The sequence below is a fragment of the Tiliqua scincoides genome, chromosome 11 (genome assembly GCF_035046505.1).
Source record: "Tiliqua scincoides isolate rTilSci1 chromosome 11, rTilSci1.hap2, whole genome shotgun sequence".
Taxonomy (NCBI): domain Eukaryota; kingdom Metazoa; phylum Chordata; class Lepidosauria; order Squamata; family Scincidae; genus Tiliqua; species Tiliqua scincoides.
In genome coordinates, this window is record NC_089831.1 from 1626283 (window position 1) to 1633845 (window position 7563).

At 47.8% G+C, this 7563-nt stretch overlaps 1 pseudogene; it reads left to right on the plus strand.

The window, feature by feature from the left end:
* The first annotated feature begins 7199 nt into the window (after positions 1-7199).
* On the plus strand, positions 7200-7317 carry LOC136662864 (5S ribosomal RNA; annotated as a pseudogene).
* The last annotated feature ends 246 nt before the right edge of the window (positions 7318-7563 follow it).

The window sequence follows — 7563 nt, forward strand, 5'->3', positions numbered from 1 at the left end:
AAATCCAGGATTTTTTTTGCTCCTGGTTGTTAGATAGGAAACGTTTTCACTTTGTTTACTAGTAAAGGGCACTGTCGGGTGGCAGCATACTTAATGGCTCAGAGAGAAGAGGAAGAATGAATGCAATGTTTGAAATGTTCCATTTGGCTGGATATCTTTGGAGAGACACACCCTGTTGCCTTGCATTTTGTTTGCATTTGGGCTTCCAGGTCTGCTTTCCTAGAAGTCCTGAGAGATTGTTCCTTTGCACCTTTTTTCCTGTAATGCACAAGGACCAAAAGAGATGGGATGTGGGGGATCTGTATTTGGTTTAGAACAGCAGCAGCACACAGCAAGACCTCTCAGAACAATTCAACTACTTCTTGCTGATGGATCACTGGGAAAACCCCAATGTCTAAAACCGACTGCCCAACCCTAATAGCACTGCCCATGCCATGGTACAGCAGAGCCAAAACAGCTGCCGCTGTCTGCCACTGGGCCAGAGAGGCAGCAGCTGCTATGGGTATACTCAGAGATGGACCAGGTCAATGTCTGCTGAAGATCCAAGTAGTTCCATGTAGGGCCTTCAGGTGCAAGAGGGGACGTCAGATCCAGCAGCAGCCTCCTTGGCCATTCCCACTCCCTCCTGGGCCTGAATTGCCCTCCTCCCTGCCCTCCTCCACCCTGTATTGCCCCTGCATTGCCTTCCTCCCGTCCTCTGCCTGCCCTGGAACGGGTGTGCAACGGGAGTTTAGAACACAGCGGTTGAAAATAGCTGAAAAACCTTTCCGGGTTCTGAGGTTCTGTTTCTAGGGCAACTGTCTGTGGTAATGAATTGTCTGTTGCTTTTCCTCTGCCAGTGGGACAATTTGTTACTATAGACCAGTGTTTCTCAAACTGTGGGTCGGGACCCACTAGGTGGGTTGCGAGCCAATTTCAGGTGGGTCCCCATTCATTTCAATCTTTTATTTTTACTATATTAGACTTGATGCCACCATGGTATGTGATTGCATTTGGGGAAATGTTACAGACCTGTACTTTGAACAAGCTACTATGTATATTCTTTTAACAATGATAGTAAATGGGACCAACTCCTGGGTAAGTGTGGGTAGGATTGCAGCCTAGGATTGTTAAAAATCGTCCTGCTTGATGATGTCACTTCTAGTCATGACTTCACTTCTGGTGGGTCTTGACAGAGTCTCATTCTAAAAAGTGGGTCCCGGTGCTAAATGTGTGAGAACCACTGCTATAGACAGTTTATCTAGAAACAGAGCCGCAGAACCCAGAAGAGTCTCCTGGAAATTGGAAGTGTCATTGCAAGAGGTGAAGAAGTCAGAGTACCCTGAGAAGAATAACTTGAAAATGGCTGCTCTAGAACTCCTTCCGGGTGGAGACCCACTTAGCCCATGCCCTAGAGCTCAGTGAAAGCTTGGCCTCTCCACAAGGCATTTGATGCAACTGGCTGCTGGTCTTGTTTTAATTGCTGAATTTGTGCTGTTACTGTACATTCTATGCAGTTCCTCACCCCACACCATCCATCACACATCCAAGTCTAGCACTTTGTCATTTATGGCTACTGTGTGGTTCTTGGAGCTTTCCTAAAAGGAGGTTTCTTGCTCACTGAGGAGCTGCAAATCAGCTTAATTTTTACAGAGCTAATTGCAAAAGAGTGATGTGGTTATGAAACAGCTTCTGAGGGAGGGAGGGAGGGAGAGGGAGAGTGTGTGTGATGCGTCTTCTTAGAATATGATGGCCCAATCCTGTGGGCTGCAAGCTGTTGGAACCCTAAGCTACAACTCTGTCCTAAATGGGAATTGGGAAAGAACTTCAACCCAGGAGAGGTTGGCTCTGCTGGCCCTCTTTCCCTTCCACCCACCTCTGTCTGAAAGACTTCACAGAGGAGAACTGCACCAGCACAAATTACGTCAGGCACTGGGGTGGTGGTGGTATTTTGAGAGAGTGTCTCCAGTAGCCAGGGCCAAGTGCCTTATGCCCTGAGCCACTGGGGCAGCTACCAGGCAGGGGCTACTTTTGGCTTTTTGGCACTCCCCAGGAGATGACCTGCAAAGGCACTGCAGTCCACTATCCTATCCAGAGCAGGTGGGTGTTCCATAGGGTTCTAGCTGGTCCTGTGCAACAGCTGCTTCAGCCTGGTTCCTCAGCCTGTGCAGCCCGATCAGCCCCACAGACTGTTTTCTCCTTTCCACTCTGGACTGCCTTATGTAAGCATCAAACCATTGCCCTATCATCTGCCCCGTCCCCAGTCCCAAACTCAGTCTGCTTGCTCCAAATCCAGACTCAATTGCAAGTCCCAGATAGTGCAGGCTGCGGAGTGAAATTGTGAAACACTAAACTGAGTGTGAAACACTAAACTAAACACAACACTGAGTGAAACACTAAAACTGAGTGTTGGGAGAGTTAGAACAGACAAAAGAAAATATTGCTTTACTCAGCGTGTGGTTGGTCTGTGGAACTCCTTGCCGCAGGATGTGGTGCTGGCGTCTAGCCTGGACGCCTTTAAAAGGGGATTGGACAAGCTTCTGGAGGAAAAATCCATTATGGGGTACAAGCCATGATGTGTATGTGCAACCTCCTGATTTTAGAAATGGGTTATGTCAGAATGCCAGATGCAAGGGAGGGCACCAGGATGAGGTCTCTTGTTATCTGGTGTGCTCCCTGGGGCATTTGGTGGGCCGCTGTGAGATAAAGGAAGCTGGACTAGATGGGCCTATGGCCTGATCCAGTGGGGCTGTTCTTATGTTCTTAACTACAATTCCCAGGAAGCCTTGCAGGCCTCTTGTTATCTGGGGTGCTCCCTGGGGCATTTGGTGGGCCGCTGTGAGATACAGGAAGCTGGACTAGATGGGCCTATGGCCTGATCCGGTGGGGCTGTTCTTATGTTCTTATGAGTGATGAGCTGGCATGTCCCTGTTCCCAAGTTGCTACTCAACAATGACCCTGGTGTGGCAGCATCAGGGCAGCTGTAACTCCAACAGAACAGGAGTAGAACTTTGACCCCCATGTGGAAGACCTGGACATCAGACCAAGACCCTTAACTCCATTTTGAAGACCACCTGGGTGAGCAGCTGAGGCTCTCAGGGAGAATTCATTTTCCAGCTGCTCAGACCTTCGTTTGTCCCCACCCCAACACTCTACAAAGAAACTGCAGAGCACAGTGGAAATGCACGCTTCATCCGCCTTTCAGCTGGGACATGAAACCATCACCAGGAAGACAAGAAAGAAGGCAAGAGTTTGGCTGGCTCTGGGAGCTGTCCATGGTCTGCATCATCTCTGACCACATGGAGGCTCAGCTTAGTTCTCTGCTATCTCCCAACAGCCTTTGCCCCAACAATGTCCCACTCACACCCTGACATTGGGGCTCAAAACAGGGATTTGGGTTCAGATCCTGCTTTCCAGCAACTCTACTTCAGTACCTGTGCCTGTCTCCTGCTGGACGTCTCAGCTGCATTCAGTCTACTAAAAAAAATGAGAAGCTGCCAGTCCCCTGCTTGTGGGCAAAGAGGCACTTTTGCTCATCTTCTGTTCAGCAGGGGGAGAGCAACTGACTCCATAGGAGGTCTAGTGGCTGTTGCCTCTTCTGCATCTTTTTAGAACATGAGCCCTTTTAGGACAGGGAGCCATTTCATGAGTTGATTTTGTCCATAAACAGCTTTGTGACTTTTTATTTTTTTTAAAGCAGCATACATTTACAATAACATAAATATTAAGCATATATTGAACAAAGTGATGGGGAGCAGGAATAAGTCAACGTAAAGCTGAGACAAGGACCCTGTCTAGCACAAGTTGCATCTTGGACAATGAGGGACTCCTGTTTTCTGCCAGACTGGTCAACCATGGCAGCCTCCAGGCCACACAGACCAGTGGTATGTTATAATAGTCTCCTGCTGTCCCAGAATGGAACTTGGCCCCACAAGCAATAGCTGAAAACCAGACTAGATGTCCTAGAATCACTTATTGACACATACACACCTTTACTTATACTTGTACACATTTTGCATATGCACCTATGCACGCATTATCCCTATACAAATTCACCTGGAAGTAAGTCCCATTAAATGAAATGAGGCTTACTTCTGAGTAGACATGCTTAGTCTTGTGCTGTTAGTCACCCAGCAAGCTGTTTGGAGGTGCATATTCAGAAGACCAACTTCTAACGGGTGACCCAACAGGCAGTGGCTTCACCAGGAGGTCAAGGATCGAGTTCAAGACAACAGGAGCTCTGGACTGGATTTCTATACCAGGAACTCCAAAAACCAGGAGTGCTGATCACATTTCTCAGACAACCCAGAGAAGCCACCACAGAGTCTCTGACTTGGACCTGACTTCTTCCTGATCCAAGGAGTCTGTCTCTTGATTGGAGCAGCTCCCAGTCTGCCCAGACCATCACCCCTTTGCCTCCAGACCAGGCTAATACCAACTCTGTACAGGAAAGCAGCAGGCAGCAAAACAAATCAGAGCCACACGGAAGCAGGTGCGCAATTAAGCAGCTTCCTTGTCCACGTTGCTACTGAACTGCCTGAGCAGCCTGTCTGAGTCATGCAACCAGTTTCCAAAAGCCCCCGGTGGAAAATCTGTTTCTCTCATCAGAGTCCATAGGTGGCCATATCCTCCCAGCTGCATAATTAAGCATGAACCTGGCTTGCCAGCCCAGAAGTTCTCCAAATGACAGCTTTGAAGCTACAGGGAGTCGGAGGCACATGACGCTGGTCCTTACTGCTGCCAAAGCGTCTTCCTGTGTTGTTCCACAGAAATGTGATGATAGTGGCTGGTGAGGTGAACCTGGACCTCCTCCTCCTCCCCTTCCCCACACAGGGACATGTTATACGGCATGAGAAACTTGGTCACAATTTGAAGGGGAAATGAGTCCCCATTACTTGGAGCTCATTGCTCTGTCTGGAGAGCTGGAGCTGCAAAGGACACCTGGCCAGACACTTTCCTAAGCAGGCAGGTAGACTCAACCAGCAGGACATCCCTCACAACCCCAGCTCACCAACTGCAATGTGGAGGTGATAATGTTTGTTTCATTAGATACTGTGTATCTCTATGATAAAACGGAAAGCAATAAAAATAGGTCAGTGTTTCTCAGACGGTGAGTCGGGACCCACTAGGTGGGTCACGAGCAAATTTCAGGTGGGTCCCTATTCATTTTGATATTTTATTTTTAATATATTAGATAATAATAACTTTATTTTAACTTTATTTTTACCCCGCCTTTCTCCCCGAAGGGACTCAAGGCGGCTTACAACAAGTTAAAACAGATTAAAAACATAATTTCATAGGTGCTGGACTATCGGCTTGCGCTGAATGGGGTTGCACTCCCTCTGAAAGAGCAGGTCCACCTTGGACTCGCTTGGAAAGCTTGGGGGTCCACCTGGACTCGCAGCTGCTCCTGGATTCCCAGGTGGCGGCTGTGGCTAGGGGGGCCTTCGCTCAGCTTCGGCTGGTGCGCCAGCTGCGGCCATACTTGGATCGTGCAGACCTGGCCACGGTGATCCATGCCTCTGTGACATCGAGATTAGATTACTGTAACGCGCTTTATGTGGGGCTGCCCTTGAAGACGGTTCGGAAACTGCAACTAGTGCAGAATGCGGTGGCCCGTGTGGTTACTGGAGGTAGGCGGTTCGACTCTGTCAGTCCGCTTCTCCAGCGGCTGCATTGGCTGCCCATTCGCTTCCGGGCCCAATTCAAGGTGCTGGTATTGACCTTTAAAGCCCTATACTGCTCTGGGCCAGGGTATCTTAGAGATCGCCTACTCCCATACAATCCGGCTCGTCCTTTTAGGTCATCAGAGAAGGCCTTTTTACAAGTGCCGCCGCCTAAGGAGGTATGTGGGGCGGCGGCAAGAAATAGGGCCTTCTCAGTAGTGGCACCAATGCTATGGAATTCCCTTCCCCTTGACTTAAGAATGGCTCCCTCTCTTGAGACCTTTCGGCGAGGCCTGAAGACCCTTCTGTTTAAACAAGCCTTCTGAGTTCTCGGCCTTTTTTAACATCTTTTAACATCTTTTAATATTTTTTACAGGCCTGATTCTTTTATGACTTGCTGCTGCTCTATGCTCTTTTTACCTATTTTTTATTCTGACTGCTGTTTTTTATGATGTGTTGATATGTTTTTACTTGTTTTTAAATTATGTTTTTAATCTGTTGTAAGCCGCCTTGAGTCCCTTCGGGGAGAAAGGCGGGGTAAAAATAAAGTTGTTGTTGTTGTTGTTATTAATTTAAAAAGCCCCCATGGCTTTTCAAATTCTTAGATGATGCTACTGTGGGATGTGACTGCATTTGGGGAAATGTTACAGACCTGTACTTTTAACAAGCTACTATGTATATTCTTTTAACAATGATAGTAAATGGGACTTACTCCTGGGTAAGTGTGGGTAGGATTGCAGTCCAGGATTCATAAAACTTTCCTGCTTGATGATTTCACTTCTGATCATGACATCGATTCCAGTGGGTCCTGACAGATTCTCATTCTAAAAAGTGAGTCCAGGCGCTAAGCGTGAGAACCATTGAAATAGGTGCTTAAAAAGTGCATGTGCGCTAATGGAGCAAGTGGATCTAAGCACATGTTGATATGAAACTATGTACAAGACTAGAGTAATTACCCTGGCGTGGGGCACCCTTAGGCCCCGCACCTAATTGGGAGCAATTGGCCTAAAGACGGCCTAATTGGCCTAATTGACCCTTAGGCCCCGCGCCTAATTGGGAGCAATTGGCCTAAAGATGGCCCTGTGAAAGGTTGTTTCCTAATGCCATTCTTGCACTTTGTCTCTGCTCTATGCCAGTCTCCCCATAAACATGCAAACTTGTCTCCATGCTCACAAAATGACATGTCCTCTTAGTCTTTCTCGCTCTCACACCTTCCCTGGCATGTTTAGCTGGCCACTGTTGAAGACAGAAAACTGGGCTAGTCTGATCCAGTTTTCAGCCACCCAGACTTTCTTGCACACTCACATATGCTGAGCAGTAACTCAGAAAAAAGAGATTTAAATTGCAAAATGATGGCTCGGGCCAGTGCTCTTGTAGTCCATCTGTGACTGGAAAATCTTGCTCAGATAACATGGTAACATGTCTCTGGAGTTGTAGCTACAAATGGTTTAATCAATACCTTTCCAAGTATTTTCAGCTTAGTGCGAAAGCCCTGTGCGTGCCTGCTAATTTTTCGTTACTGTTGTGATCACCAAGCAGCAGATGCACAGAGACATTTTCTCCAAAGTATCCTGCACATGCCCGATCTCGTCTGATCTCGGAAGTTAAACAGGGTCAGGCCTGGTTAGTACTTGGATGGGAGACTGCCTGGGAATACCGGGTGCTGTAGGCTTATACCGTAGTCTTTGAGACTGAAGGTTGCCATCCAGCCAGCCTTCCAATAAACAAAAATATCACCCAAGTTATGAGAAGCCTCCAAATGGACTCATTAATTCATTCTGATTTCTGTCCTGGGAGACAAATGCATACCAAACCTGGTTGGTGTGGAGTTGGTGGGATGGTGAGATGCAGACCCTTTCTTGCTAAGAAGGCCCCAGCATCTTTCCACTCATCTCATGGGTCTTGGAGCACTGCTCTC